Source organism: Zonotrichia albicollis, chromosome 2, assembly GCF_047830755.1.
Source record: "Zonotrichia albicollis isolate bZonAlb1 chromosome 2, bZonAlb1.hap1, whole genome shotgun sequence".
Lineage (NCBI taxonomy): Eukaryota > Metazoa > Chordata > Aves > Passeriformes > Passerellidae > Zonotrichia > Zonotrichia albicollis.
The window spans coordinates 17,849,727-17,865,725 of NC_133820.1; the positions used below are offsets into that span (position 1 = coordinate 17,849,727).

Here is a 15,999-nt window from a genome sequence, read left to right on the forward strand (position 1 = left end):
TTCTTATTATTTGCTTTTTTTGGGGGCAGGTCTTTAGTAATACATGGGGATGAAACAGTTTATTTTAGAATAAAGATCTAGCAACACTGTGAGTACTGTTTAACTCTGAAAGCCATGGCTGCATACCTGAGGTGACACTTTTCTGTTTGCTGTCCACAAGAAATCTGTGTGATATCAGTGGTGGAAAATTCTTTATTTATAAAGGCTAATCTACAGAACTCTTTCACATACTGATTTTAATTTTCTTTCCTGGTTGTTTCTGCAGGTCCTTTTGGATTAATGCTGTGGATCAATCAACCCAGACCTTGTAGTTGCCCATCAGTCGCTCAGTAGTCAGTGTAGATTCTGTCTTTACAATCAGCAGCTACATCTGGCTACTGGGTCTCTGATGACATCTCCTACCTCCTGTCTAGACTTTTTGTTGGATTTGTGTCCTCTCTCCTGAGTGCAGAACAAGTTCACAGTGCAAACAAGTTAACACCTGAGGTGTGGCCCCAGATAAAGGATTGGATATCTGTTGGATCTGCTTCACAGTGGGAATCAGATTAAATACCTGGATGTTGTGGCTTGGAAAGCAACAGCTTTTTCTGTAGCCTAGTCCTGGCGGTTACAGTAGTCAAAACCCATGAGAATATTTGCAAATTTGAGCTAAGATAGATGGACTTCACTTTTTTTCAGTGAAGGATCTTTAACCTCTCCTGCAAAGGGAAACACCTTTGCTGATTGCAAACTCCTCCAGTGTGTTAGGGGAGGAAACTGTACTGTGAACTGGGTGTGCACAGCTGGTTTTTATCAGTTCTGTGTGAAGACTCTCCAGGTTTGGGGCATGAACCTGGCATACAATGTAGATTTCTGTGTTTGTTAAGCAACAGCTACATTGTCTGCTGGGTTTCCAGCTGCCTGGAAATACAAAGTGGAGGGTTATCTACAGTTTTTTTCTTTTTTTGGTCAAGTTACCTCCCTTATGTCTCTGAGGAAGACAGTGCAATTCATGTCCAGTTGCTGCCTCCCCCTCTCTTCTCACACAGGGGATCCAGCTGGTGTCACCTAGAGCTTGGAGAGAGGGTAGATCTGGAATTAGTTAAGAGGATAAAACCTCAAGGAATTGAAGTGTGGAGACACTTGAGCATAGTAGATGTCAGGCAGAAGCTAATGCCTGCTTTCTGAGTAACCATTAGTTTCTCTTGGTAATGGTGCTTCACTTTTTTTTTCTCTCAAAACTCTTCAGATGGAAAGCTATATATGTGTGTGCTGTGCAGTTATGGAATTTTTTGGAGAAGGAAGTAGTGGGGAGCTATTTATAGGCCTGACTTTTTTTTTTTTTTTGTTTGAAAGTATGCTGTCTATAGTGTGACTTATATACAAAAAGTGCCTAGAAATAATTGGGGAGGAACAAGATAATGCCTTGAGTGCTGATTCCAGCTGGATCTCTTGTCATTTAGTGGAACCAAACCTAATTTGCTTTACTTGTGCACCATATCCAGCATGCAGTGAGAAAAGGGCAGTTTCAGTTTGAGAACATCAGGCCTGGAATAGCAGGGGGCTGTTGTCCCTCCAGACCTGCTCTGCAGCCACAGCAGTAAATGGGGAAGCTGGTGCATCACATGTCTGTGCTGTTAACCCTTCACTGGCCATGTCCCCAGGGAAATCAGGACACTTGTGATGGCTGAAGGAGTGGAGGGTTTGGCTAAGCTTGTCTGGACTTTACAAAATGTGGTTTTAGATCAGCAGACATCCAAAACCTTCCTCTGGAAGGGCAATACTCGGGAGGCTGAAGAGCTTCTCAGTATTCCTGTTAAAAGCTGTATTTTGTTAAAATGAATAAAACTTCTCATGCAAAGAACTGTGTGTCTTTTCTTGGTTTTTATATCAAATTTAGGTTTTCACCAGGTTGTTCAGACCCATAAAGGAACTATAAAGCTGTTCATTACAATGTCTAATGTAGACAGCCCCTCAATACTTGTCAGCCTGAGTGTTCTCATCAAATGCACATTCACTTATGCATTTGTACCTTAAGTAAAAATGTACAGACAATTACCAGCAGCCAGTACTTGGCACAACTAATCACTCTATTGAAATAACTCCGGATTGTCTAGATAGCTTTGAAAACTACTAGTTATGGCTGAACAACTATTTATCCTTTGCTTTATGTTGTTTTCCTTGGTCCCAGCCTGTTGGCATCTATATTGCTGATATTTCAGAATTGGTGGGGACTTTGATATAGTTGAGACTTTTTGTTAAATTAACTGGCACATTCTCAGAGGTGTTAATGTTTCATTCCATAGAACCTCCCAACTCCTGACCACCATATGCACAACATTCCTAAAAGTGGCAATAAGTTACTCTCTGCAGTGCTTTTGTGGCTCATTTAGCTTCAGCAGCACTAAGATATCAGCAGCTTTTATAGCATTGCTCTGTTCCTCTGTTTATGGTTGTTCACCTCGACCCTTAAGGACTCCTGTCAGAATAAGGTATGTCTGCCCCAACTGTGTGTATGACAAACACCACAAAGAATTAAAGAGCAAATCAACCTAATGTTTAGCATCAAGCCCCTCTCCTATTCAGTTTCACTTCCCCACTGTGTTTCAGTTAAACTTTACCATGTTGAAATCCCCTTTGTGGGCAGGTACTTCTGGTTCCTCTTATTTTTCTGTCATGCTACTTGGTTTTGTATATGGACACCTTTAAAATAAAAAAATAAAAAAAAGAGGAAAAAACCCCCACACACTTTACGCTGTTACCTTACTCTGAAGTTTTTACTTTGTTTTCAGTGTCTAGCACAGCTAATGGAGTAAAAGTGGTTATTCTTCCTACTGTGATATTTACTTTTTTCTTTTTTTAGTTCTTTGTTCTTTCTGTATGGATTTCAGTGAAACTGGTGTAAGTGCAGGACTCTTCCTTCCTCTCTCCTGCTGAGGGTGCCTTTACTACTCCTGGTTAAACTGCTGCTAACTGCAGCCACAAATCCTCCTTCAGCTCCAATGAAAGAAACTGGATCCTGTGACATAACAATTTCCACCTGTTCAACCTCAGTGAGGCTCTCAGGGTTTGCATTTTCTCTGTGCTTTGTTCCAACAACACCCATGGCTGTAATTTCATGGTGTTTCTCTGCTGTGATGCTCACTAGTGTGATACATAAGGTGAAGGTCATTCCTCAGACAGGAAAGTGAGACCAAGGCTCTTTCCAGGCCAGAGCTGTCCTTCTGTTTGCTGTGAGCTGGGTGAAGCCCTGGCTCAGGTGAGTGAGATGAGTTTTGGGTGCCCCATCCCTGGAAGTGTTCAAAGCCAGGTTGGAAGAAGCTCTGAGTAACCTGGGATAGTGAAAGATGTCCCTGCCCATGGCAGGGGGTGGAATAGGATGATATTTGAGGCAATAAATGATGAGAACACAACTGCTAAAAGTCTTGCTTGTATCCCCTCAAAATGCAGAGCTTGGAGTTTGGCATTCAGACTTGATTTCCCCCAAATGCCCCCTCTTTCCTGCCCAAGCAAATAATGGGAACTAAGAGAAGAGTGGCAGTTGGGTCTGTTTGACCTGTAGATTGAAGAGGATCACAGTACTTTCCTAATTTTCTATTTTCAGTTGCATCTCAGTTTATGTAATATCTTCCCACACTGATATTTCTTCCCATCCTCTGACTTGCTTTTAGAATTGACTTGAATATCTATTTAAATCTTAATAGCAGGAAGAACAATATTTTTACTTTCTGGCTCCAGATAACTGCTAGGAAAGCCTTGCTGCCTACTATTTCTCTATTCTGTGACAAATACAGAACTCTAAGCTTTGTTTTCTTGGCTGTGTTTATTCTTTCTATGCAAATCAAGAGGGTACATTTAGCTCAACCTTGCTGTACTTGCAGCCTATCCTTCCATATCAGTACATGGTAGCAAAAAATACATTTAAGTTTCTTAAAAAAGAAAGAATCCAAACAACCCTGCAGTCATTAAGTTTCTGAAATGGCAATAGCCAGTATAAAACCTGAGACAGGGACACCAAAACTCAAAACTATGATTGTTGTGGAACAGAATAATGACTGGGTTGCTTTAATTGCCCAAAAGTGTGAACAGCCATTCCTAATGGGAGAGCTCCATCCATTGGATAGGTGGCTTGTAATTAAACTATGGAAACCTGTAATTTGGACTTGTGCTGCTGTCCTGGGTAATTGAGCAGATTTTGTGCCTTGTGCACAGCTGCTTTTGGGGACTGTGTGGCTGTGGCTGCTCTCCCAGCTCCACTCAGCGTGAGGGAATTCCCTGAGGAGTTACCTATGGAAGGTCAGGGCAGAAGGGAGGTGTTGAGGGTTTTAGAGCAGTCTTTTGGAGACCTTCCAGAGGCTGCATTTTCTTTCTCTCAGCATGAGTGAGCATTTTCCAAAGGCATAAACACACCTGGGACTGCTCACCAGAAGTGCCCTCTTCACAATGTGCTTTGGTGTCTGACTTGAATGATGTTGGTGTGCTCATGCATTTCTACTCTGTAAATCTCCCCCTGCTCTCCTGAAGTGTTTCAGGCAAGATGAACAGCCCTGGCTCCTCTATCAGATGTCTCTGTGCCTCTCATGGAGGGCTGTAGCGCAAATCCTGTGGCATAGAGCTGCTTGTGTGCATGCTCAGAGCCTGTCTGCCTGTGGGGCTGTTTGAGCTCTGATGTCTTGCTTTGTACAATAAACTGCAAAACGAGACCTTGGTTGTGGGTGTTTGCAAAACAAACCTCTGCTGAAGAGGTGTTTAGCTCAAGTGGTCCTTGGCATTGGAGAGCCCTGCAATTTCTGAATCTGTCCTGTCCCTGGCTAGCCAGCTCCTCATAAAAGCAGCTAACCAAAACTGCAGAAAGCCTTGAGAATCCAGTTTAATGTTGACATTTTTCTCCTACTGTGTGGCTTTACAGTTCCTAGTTGTAACCCACAGAAAATGCTGAATTGTTTTAGGACACTGCTCCGAGGCAGAGGGGTGGCTCTGACTGGCTGTCCCTGTATACTGCAGCGAATTTTAGTGCAAAGGCTTTGAAGAGCAGTTGCTGCTCCTGCACATTAACAAACTTTATCCTTTCAAGTTGGTGATTTTTCTATCCACTCTGAAAGTCTTGTTCTGTGGGTTGCTAAGTAACACCCGCACGTGTTTAATTTTCCATGTGCTCTGAATGCCAGTCTTCCATGCAAAACACCTTTCCAAAATTAGTGTCTGTCAAGCTCCTGAAAGGTGGTGGTGCTGTGATGCAAGTCAATCATGTTGCCTGCTGTAGGTGTTAATTCTCCCATCTACAGGCACTTGCAGAATCACTAATATGGTGAATCTCCAGTTCCTTTTAGCTGCAAGAAAACAGTATCTTCTGAAATACTTGCACACTAATTCCAGAAAGAGAAGTGAATTGCAGGGGGCACACTTATAATATCAATTTGTTAATTATGGTGATAACATATGATTTAGAGCTTAGGTTTTTTTAGAGTGTGGAGTTCAGAAGGGACCCGGATTGAATCATAGATAAGTCATTTCCTGTGCTCCAAGGCTGGCTGACCACTGACTGGGCAGGTGCTGAGGACTTGGAGGGGGCAGGCATCATGAAGATGTGAGGGAAGGGTTGATAAAGAGTGTAGGAAACTTTCCCTTTCTTTTAACCTGCTTTGTCTTGTAAAGCTTGGCTCTGCACTTTCTCTTTCCCCACCTCTAGAAATTCAGTATACTGTTCCACTGGACATATGTGCTATACCAGACACTTCAAGTATTTTTCTTCCTGTTTGCCTGTGAGTGTTCCCTGGTTCCTTGTATAATCTGGGCTGAGCCTGTTTTGAGAAGAATATCAACACCTGAACAGGGCACTGTGTATGCTGAGACCAAGAGCTGCTGTTCTTTCCTTGAGCACACCTTCTCTGTTTCATGGACTTCACACAGCAGTGTGTCTTGTACCCTTCCATGGAGATCTCTGGATAACTGCAATTACATGCAAAACATCCACATAAAAGACATTATAATCACAGCAGCGCAGCCAAAACTACCAGAACTTTATAGCTGCAGCAACAAATAAGCCAAAAATGGATGAATGTGAAAATAAACAAACCTGCCACTGTGTTTTGTAACCTCTGTGAGCCCAGGTAACTGCTGCAAAGCACCGTGGCAGCGTTTGTCATGGTTACTACAGAACTGACTCAGGAGGTGCAGGATTAGGAATTGCAAAAACCTTTCCTAATGTCTCCTCTATTTACTTACAGACAGATTAGCTGGCTAAAGATGTGAGTGAGCCCTACCTGATGCTGAATGGCCAAAATCTGCAGTGCTCTGCAGAAGGTTCTTGATCCTCTCTGCCACCCAGTTCCTCCTGGCTGTGACAGCCACCCCGGGTGTGATTGCTGCTGATGGATGTTTTAGCAGCTCTCAGTTATTGCTACACTGGCCTCATTATCAGTCCCATGAAACTTTTATGCCCTTCTCAAAGGCTGGCGTACCCCATTTTTTCCCTTCACCTGGAGTGAATAATGCTAAAAGAAGGATTTGAGGTACTGCTTAGGAGGTGTTTGAGAAGCCAAATTTTCATGGAGGATTTTGACCTCAAGTGAACTTTCTGGTAATTTAGAAAGACATGGATTTACATGGTAGAGTAGGCTGCCAAGATCCTGGGTTTCTTTGTGTTTAGCAGTGTTACGAAAAACAAAACCATTCCAGTGGCCAAACTCCCTTCAGTTCTCCCCTAACAACAAGGACAGTGTGATTTAATGTGTTCTCTTGGATTCAAACTTCTGCTGTGTTGTGGGACCACAAAAGAAAGTTGCTGTCCAAGAATGCATGTTTTAAGTGTGTCAGATCTTCATCTGCCCTGTACCATCCCTGTTTCTCAGATGCAGAGTTTGGGCACGGTGAAATTAAAAGCCAGCCTTTCTCCCCACTTCTCCATGTGAAAATCAGATTTGAGTGAAAGCCTGAAATGCTGCAACTCCTGAGCAGCTTCTCAGCCCTGAGGGAAAAACCTGCAGAGAACTGAAAGTCATTGCTGTCTTTATTTAAGAGAAGTTGGAAGGCAGAGGAGAGGATCTGAGTTTTGGAAGGCTTTGAATGCTGATCAGAAGAGAGACTTCTTGTCTTTACTGACACAGCCTGTATAAATGTGAATATAACCCAAGGAAGAAGGAGACCCAAATTTATTACCTGTGCATTGTCCTGACCCCTAAGTTTTAGACTGATGGGCAGCAGGAGGGTGCTTCAAAGTGGAGGTTCCTACACCTGAAGAGTAGAAACACAGTTGTGATTTAGTGGTCAAAGCTGACAGGACTGAAATAAAGGGTGGCTTGAGATAAGAAACTTGCTCCTTAATTGTTGAATAAAGAGCTCCTGGCTGCAGCAGCCCTAGAGCAGGGCTGTTACAGTGGGGTTTTGCTTCTCAAGGATCTCCTCCTGACAGTGCATTTTGTTTTCACCCCTGTTGCAGGACCAGATGAACTTGGTCCCAGTGTTTGCAATGAGAGAGGGCACAGGACTGGAATCTTCTGCTTTCTCGTGGTTCTCTGAACTTTGCTGCTTACTCCCTGCCCCAGAACAACCAAAGTGGGAGTAGGACTGTTCCCCCCTCCCCTCCAAATGTGGGAGGTACAAGAGACTAAACCTAAAATTAATCAGATTTTTAGTCAATTAAAAAACCTAAGTGACAACAGTATTAATTTTGTCCGACTCTTACACACGACACAGGCTCAAGGAAATGGAATATAAAGTTCAGAGCTCAGCAGATAATGCTGCAGGGTGCTCTCAGACACAGCTGGTGCTTTGGCTGTCCATAACTGGGACTCCAGGAACGTTAATTGGAGTTTATTAGGGTCTGGTGTACAAAGACCAGCACCTCTATGGGTGTTCATTCTGTGTAATACTCTCAGAACAGAAATATAAACTCTCAGAAAGGGATTTAACCACAGTTAGATACTTCCTTGAGTGCTGTGTTGACATTCATTGTTTATCTGTTCAGACTAGTCATATTTGGAAACACTGTTCTATTCTGACATATGACTTTTCCCAGGAGCAGCAAGACTCACAACGAAGATTTCACAATAAAGAAAATTCTGTTCCTCTTTGTGGGAATGTTATAGTAAAGCCATGACAACTCATTTGGCACAAGATTGTTTTGTGTTCAGCAAGGATTCCCCCTCCCCCCTATCCCTACACATTTTTGATGTGTTTCCATGTGTTGGGGTTTTGTTTTGGTTTTTAAAATATTTTTTGTGGGTTCTTTTTTTTTTTTTCAGGAGGGTGGGGGTGGATCATTTTACATTTAGCCTTGCAGCCATCCACTGAGAAACCAAACCCTGCAATAGGTATGAAGAACCCGAGTCCAGGCTTGTGTGTTTCAGTGTCACCACCAGCAGTGGAGTTGCTCCTGATTTATCACCACGTGAACAAGCTCAGCATCAGTCCCTTGGGATCTGCTCAGCTGGTGCAGCCCTGGAATTACACATCCTGCTCCAGGCAATGGGGAATCATGGTGTGAAATATTGAGAGGTGGCACAAATCCACAGGCAGCAGCTTAAATACCAGGTAGCAATTCCAAACCTGCATGACTGGAAAGGCTGAGCTATCTGCAGTAACCTGTGGGGCCGGTAAAGATCAGACACCAGTTTTGTTCCCTGGCTCTGTGTTAATGCCATATAAGCCCAGGGTATATTTGGAAGTCCCTGGTACTTTTGGAGGTTGTATTTCTGGTGTCTGATCTTCTTGGACTTTTTTTTTTTTTACTGCAATGCACAGTGTTGAAGTAGAAATTATTTTTATGATGTTGCACCAGATCTTTTTCCAAAGTACAAGGCTAATTAACCAGGTTTCAGTGAATTACACTGGGGAAGACAGTCTAGCAGCTGAAAAGTCATTAGGCTTTTTTGCAACCTTCCCTGGAGATAAAGTGGTTATTTTGGGAAGAATACACATATGGTGAAATCTGGTCCTCAGTGTAGTTCTTGGAAATCTTCCTCATGATCACAGTTTGCACCCACCTAAAATTCCTGAGTTATAAAGAGGGCAGCATTTTCCTGCCTCAGTGTTTACTGCCCCATCCAAAAACTCTCACTGTCTATTTAGGACCTGGAAGAACCACAAGGTTACACTTTCAAAGAAGAAAAGAGAAAGATAGGAGGTTTTTAAAGATGTGAATTTGTGAGGATAGCAAATAAAAACCCAGTGGCATTGCCAACGCTTCTGAAGCATTTCTGGAGAAGCTGCTAGGCCAGCCTTAGCCTGAATGTGTTTGCTGCACGCTGCTGAAACTATAGTTCAGGTTATGTTGCTGTTACTATTCTAAACCCTAGGAAGTGGGTGTTTATAAGTGCAGTCAACATTCCCTCTGAGCAAAAAGCTGGCCTTAAAAGGGAGTTGTCCCAACAGCAAGAAGGATTATTTAAAGAAAAGAAAATGCTAAATTTTTGCTGTTCAGAGAAAAAAAAAAATCAAAAAAAGAAGAGGAAGCAAACCCAGGGATGGAATATTACAGCATTGCCCACACACATTTTTTTTTTCTTTTCTTTAGTGGCTTTTATCCAAGACCATTCAGTACAGAATGATCATTTGTGATGGAAAATGAATCAAATGCCTTTTTTCGCACATTTAATTAACTTGTTTTGTTTAATTAGGAAAAATTACAGTAGCAAGTGCACAGAAATGCATTGTCACAGATAGCATTACTGCTCACAGTCACTAAAGTCAAGAACAGGCTCCTGGTGTTTCACTTGCACCTCTGTTTTGTTCAGTAGCTCCCAAACGTTTTGCTGGAGCAGTGCAGAGAGATGGCAGTGAGTCAGCCCAGGGACACCCTCCCAACCTGCCACTGGGACAGAGGGATGCTGGCTTCAGGTGAGGTGGAAGGAGGAACTGGGGATGGACACTCCTGAGGCTGCAGGAGCCTGCTGAGACAGCTGCCTCCAAGCAGGGTGTCCTAAGCCACAGTTTAACAAAGCCATGGACTATGACAGTCCATAACAGGGAGTCACAGTCCACTCAACCCTGCTCCAGACCTGGCTTTATTTAACATTAATAAATCATATGATTTCCAGACATCTCCAGTTTCTGTGACATCATTTTCTGCTTTCAGGTCTGATGCCTTCTGTCCCTTTTAATCTCTCTCCTGTGCCTCCCCTGCACAGAGATATTCTTAAGGCACCAACTCATTGTCAACAGAAAGCCACTGCTGGGATTTCTCATTTGTGACCAGAGCTTCTCTTTCCCCCCTCAGCTGCTGTTTGTGGCAAGATCCTGGCACTTTCTGTCAGCTTTTTCTGGGTTTCTTGACAAATTGGGTGCAAATCAAGTGCAGCATTCTAGTGGTGTGGGTGTGCACATATTTATCCATCCAGGTATCAGTAATGCACATGTGCTGTGTGACAGGGGGAAGCTGTGGAGCATCTGCACAGGATAACCAGCACTTAATTGCTGTACAGAATGTGCATTAAAATCCTGGCACCTGTTGTCCTCTTAACACAGAATCTCTCAAGTGAAACTTTTGAAGAAAATCGTGCTTTGAGCCCTTGGGATTGTAAAGCAGGAACAAGCCTTTTTTACTAAAAAAACCCCTTCAAACTATAATAATTTACCTTAACATGTATTGAGAAACATAGGGAGGCAAAGAAATGAGGCAAGGTTTCTACAAAGAGAGCTGTAGTCAGACCATTTGTACTGCACAGTGTGAAATGCACACAGGGCTTGTGTTTGCAAGTTGCAAATCAGTCCCTCATCCCCTACCTCCTGCCACTCCAATCTGAGTTAGCATCCAAATTGTTTAGATTGTGTTCACCAGTGAATTTTCTTTTCCCAAAAGAAGAGGGAGAGCTACAGCAGTCTGTGCTCAGAGCGTTCTGCAGCGCCAGCTCTGGCACTGCCAAACCCAGAATGGGCTCTCATGTCTCAGCCTTACTGTGGCTGTGCTTTGGCTGCAGTTCACTGAACAGGATGGTTCTAGCAGACAGGACAAAAACAAGGTGAAATGCTGCCAGGGTTGCACAGCTGACCTTGGTGAACTGCTGCAGTTAAAGCTAATTTGTTGTCTCGCTCCTCTGTGCCATCTTTGTATCATGGTGCCACTTGGCTGCAGAATGATGCTGTACTTGGAGCTCTTGGGTCAGGTTGAAGCAGCATGAAAGAATATTTGTGTCTGTGCATTGAGGTTTCTGTCTACATTGGTTTAAGTTTTATAAACTTTTTTTTTTTAATGCTAGTCTGTCCATCACAGCACATCATCATGTTTGTTATTCCCCCAAATCTGTGAGAATAAGGACTGGTAAGCCAAAGAATACCACAAGAATACCACTAAACAGAGAAAAAGTCATAGGCAAGAAATGCCTCAAAATGGAGAGCTCTCAAAATATTTTCTCCTTGAATATTCAAAGTGAGGACATTAAGGTGGAGAATTTGGGGGAGGACTGCAAATTTCCTGTAGTAACTCACAAGGGGCAAAGTTGGAACTGCTTCTTTGCTTCTACTCTTTTATGATCAATTGTGATGTAAATGCTGATGGCTGCCTAACAGGCAAAACAAAGTAGGGAAATGATGAGTCATTTGTACTTGTAGTTTGTCTGAACAAGTAATATGCAAGTCAAGTTTCATTTAAGTGCTGCAGAACTTTCCCCCGAGGATTATCCTTGCAAGGCAGGGCAGTGGAAGGCTGAGGAGGGCTTTGGATCTGCAGCCATGGACAGACAGCCATGGACAGACAGCCATGAACAGACAGCCTCTCAAACAGACAATTTCCTTCATGCCAAGGCTGCCCAGCTTCAGTGCCCCCTGTTCTAGAGACACTGAGATACAAATGGCAGCAGCCTTCACTGGAGTATGTTGTGTTATGTGAGTGGAATTTTTTCTGTTTCTCTTCAAGGGCATGACCATATTTCTCCTGATGTGGGAGAATACATCCTCCCTATGGAGAGGAACCACCTATACCTCTCCAGCAGCTGGGAGGAAGTGCCTGGCTGTCCTTGCATTCCAGGAGGTTCAAAGAAGATTCTGTCTCACTGCCCTCACATCTCATCCTGCTCCCAACTGTAGCTCAGATGGCAAAAGCACCTTTAATATTTGCCTTGTAAAGCAGCATCTAAATTTCCTCTCTATTGATTATCTCACGCCCTATTGCAAATTTTTATTTTAATTAATAAACAAAGATCCTTTAGTGAAAGGATTTTCTTCAGCAGCTGAATTCTTTCCTTCTCCACAAAAGAAGGAATGTCTATACTGGTAATCCAAGATGCACCAATCCTTAGGAAGTTGGTAGCACAACTCCCAGTGACTTCAGCAAACCCAGGAAGGAAACCCAAAGCTCATGGAAATCTCCAAAGGTATCTGTGGTGCTGTAGCATGAACTTAACTGTGACATCCACGCTAAATGTATCCATCTGGCTCAGAAATATTGTCCTTTTCCTGGCAGCTGTTCCGAAGGCTGATCTGAAGCCTGGTCCAAGCTGCCTGCTGTCATCTGCTGGGATGTTATTGAAATAGATGCATGGGAAACAAGTCATGGTTGTTCAAACCAGCCAGAAACTGGGGGAAACCAATTTCAGAGGCCAAGATGCTGTGTATATATGTATATATATATGTGTGTGTGTGTATATATATACAGCAAAGGTACAGTCCTTTGAAACTGTGAAGTGAATAGGATACAGTTGGAAACATGCTGCAAAGGGAACAAGAACACAGTCTTGCAGTTTTGAAAACTACTGTTTGAATAAGTAATCCAGTTCCCAATTCAGACCTAAAATAGCCTTCCTGTTAGTGCAGTGCTGCAGTCTGTCACAGTTGGCAGCAAGAGTTTTCTCTTTTGGTTGACTTTAGGCTTAAGTAATAATAAGAATATGCCCAAAGTGCAGTTTCTCTTCACAAAAGGCCTCTTTTTTGCACATTATTTATTAAAGGGTGGCCTCATCATTTCAATGTTGTACAGTTACATGTTTTGGTAAATTTCCACCTATAATATGAGGTGCCATTTGAAACACAAGTGTGTTTTCTTCCTAAGTTTTGGTAAATGTGTCTTGGACATCTGCTCTTAGTCCCAGAAGGTAATTTTGTACTTAATCACCTGGCTAATAAAGATTAAAGGTCTGATTCAGATCTTTGTTACAACTGGTAGCATAAATCAGTAGGAGCATTACTGACTTCAGGCTTTTTAAAATTCTGATTCAATTACTAAGGAAAAATGTAATATTACTTAATGAAAGCAGATGCCAGGTAAAGCAGTGGGAAATGTCCTATTATTCACTAAACAGGCCTTCAGTGAGTCAGTCAAAGGCTCCTGGAACAATTTAGGAAAGGTTGACAGAGGAACCCCAGGAGGTTTGGATGGTCCCACTCTGGCTGAGCAAGCACATACAGTCAACCACCCTCAGCCAGCAAAGCACCAGGGCACATGAGGGGCAGGAGCAGCTCTAAACCACATCTGGGGATTTCTCTGAACAGGCACTTCGTGAGACAGAACTGCAGTGTCAGCTGTGAGGCAAGAGATGGGCTTTGGAAGCAGCAGGAATCATCAGAAGTGTAGCTGATCCCGAGGTGAACCAGGAGCAGTGCAGCAAGGAATCTCAGCCATCAGTGTTCACACGTCTGAAATAGAAAAGTTCACAGGAAAAATTGCAGAGATCAATGTCCAAGCAATCCTGTGCATGATGTATCAGTTACTTATGAAGGAACCCACTTCTTTTGCTGAATTCAGCCAAACATGTGAAACAATCCATCCTATTTCAAATGAGTGGTTGGATGGATTAAACACAAATGTAATTAGCTTTTTCTCTTGTGCTTGAAGCTTGTCATTTAAAATGATGAGGAAGCAGGAGAGAGCTCTGCTAAAAGCCCACTGTGTTACACTTGTGAAAAATGCCTGGCTGTTCTGTTTATAGCCTGCTCTATAGCTGTAATCTTCAGCAGCCAATGAGGAACTTCACCATCAGCAAAGCTAAATAAGAACAATCTAATCATTGTGTCTTAGCATTTTGCTTATTGCTGTAAAAACACAAAGTGCTCATATTTACTTGTGAAGGATCTAGAGTGCACTATGGGCTCCTGTGACTAAAGGAGCTGTCCTTCAGTGTAATTTAAACTTCCTTGCTCATTCATAACCACAACCACAAGGTTAAACTGACCTTCTTTGTTCTTCTGAGTTTCATCCCTGAAAAATGCACTGAATACCCACCCCTGCCAGAACTGTGGATGTTCCCTTCACATGAATTTTAAGTCTAATGCAGAACCCTGTCCCAGGTATGTGACTAATTCTTAGTCACATTAACACAAGTTTTTCATCTGGAATAAGGCACTGAGTGTCCTTCCCTCTCCCACCATATGACAGATCTGTCTCTTGAAAACCATGTCCTAGTGATATGAAAATGAACATATCAGCCTCAATCCTTCTTGATGACAGTGCAAACACCCAAAACAAAAAAAATGAAAAGTTTGGAGGAAACACACACTGTCCTCAGACCACAACAACAGAGAAGCAGAACATTGCAGGAGATGTCAGAGCAGGGCTGGTGAAGGGAGCCAGGAGCTCCAAAGAGAAGGTTTTGTTCTCTCTGCTCTGGAGTGTCTGAGGTCTTCCAGCATGCTTCACCCTGGGAAATGCCAATTCAGGAGCACCTGACACACTGCCGAATTTTTGACTGTGAGAGGCAGTAAAGTGTTTAGAGAAGCCCAGAAAATGATTTGGGGACTTGGCAAACACTGATCTGATTTCTTGCTCTTGAAGCCTTGTGCTGTGGGATAAGAATCAGAGATTCAATAACAACAAATCAGTCCAGTGGCATCCGTTTCCCAAATAACACAACTGAGTTGCAACAGCAAGTTATGGACAGATAAAGACTAAGCCCTGAATAGAAACTAAATATATGTGCAGGCACATGGATACATAACCTCAGAAAGGAAGCTCCTGTTCTGGCTGTACTGACATGGCCCATTAATGACAGTCAAATAGAAAGGGGAAACAAACCCATGACAAACAGGTTGATATTGGTTATTTTCAGGCCCCGTGATGTAATACCTTTTTCAGGCACTATCGCCCAAAGTTTCTCTTTCTTGAGTTTCTTTTTCCTTTAGAAGAAATAGAAACTTAGCAAGTGCTGCAAAGCAGTCAGTCAATGCCTGGATTGTGTCCAACTCACTGAAGCACATGAAAATGCATGGGAGAAATGGGCTGATTATTAGAAAGTCAAGCCTTACAGAAAGTCAAGGGAAATATCAGCAGCTATTTTAGACATCCGTGCTTACTCTCAGTCCTTAACCTGATTGTTTTAAGGCATGTTAAACTAAGTGTGAAATGCACTTATCAGTTACATTGCTCTGCCAGTTTAGTGTCAATAGGAAATTCATTGTATCGGAGACAAACTCTTCAAGTTTTTGGTTTTTTAGTAATCTGGAGTAAAACCATGCTCTGTCATCTTCTAGAGAGGTGGAGAATTTTTTTAAAAATTGAAAATAAAACTTGAAATGCCAAATACCTATGTTAGTGAGCTTTGCTCTGTGACTTACAATTAAAACATTTGAATGTAAATGATAATGAAATGGTCTTGGAATACCTCTAAGCAAGTCTTGTCCTCAAGAGATATGTGTCCTTAGGAGATATGTGCCTGATGATGTGTCATTCTGTGTAGGAGAGCACAGAAGTTGTTCACAGCCCCAACCTTGCCCTATAATGCTACATTTTCTCTCTTAGCGTGAACAATATGATTTTTTTTTCATCCCACATCTTTCTGGTGCCAATTTCATAGTTAAAGCAATTAAGGCTGCACTAGAGGAGCCATTTGAAAAAGTAGAGTCTAGCTCTGGGTATGCAATAGGTGCATTTATCAGCTTTAGCCTTGATAAGTGGACAGATAAAGCAGAAGCTAAATCCTGAAGGTCCTGGCACCTTCACTTCTTAGCTGTGAGGTCACAGAACAATTTTTTGCCTAGACTTAGAGGGCCCAGCTCCTCATGGCAGCTTTTTGCCCTTGCTCCATGCAGCACCTCTCCTGCTGAGGTGTTACTGGGCTGTGCATTATCTTTGGCCACGTAGCTCAAGCTCCCTAC

General features: G+C 42.7%; 1 long non-coding RNA gene across 1 annotated transcript in view; it reads left to right on the top strand.

Annotated features, from left to right (window-relative positions):
• Positions 1 to 14,386, top strand: part of LOC141728123 (uncharacterized) — a 112,559-nt gene extending 98,173 nt beyond the window's left edge. The window contains exon 5 of the long non-coding RNA XR_012578836.1: positions 266 to 14,386. This is a non-coding gene — a long non-coding RNA (uncharacterized LOC141728123). The remainder of the gene's footprint in view (positions 1 to 265) is intronic.
• Positions 14,387 to 15,999: the final 1,613 nt, after the last annotated feature.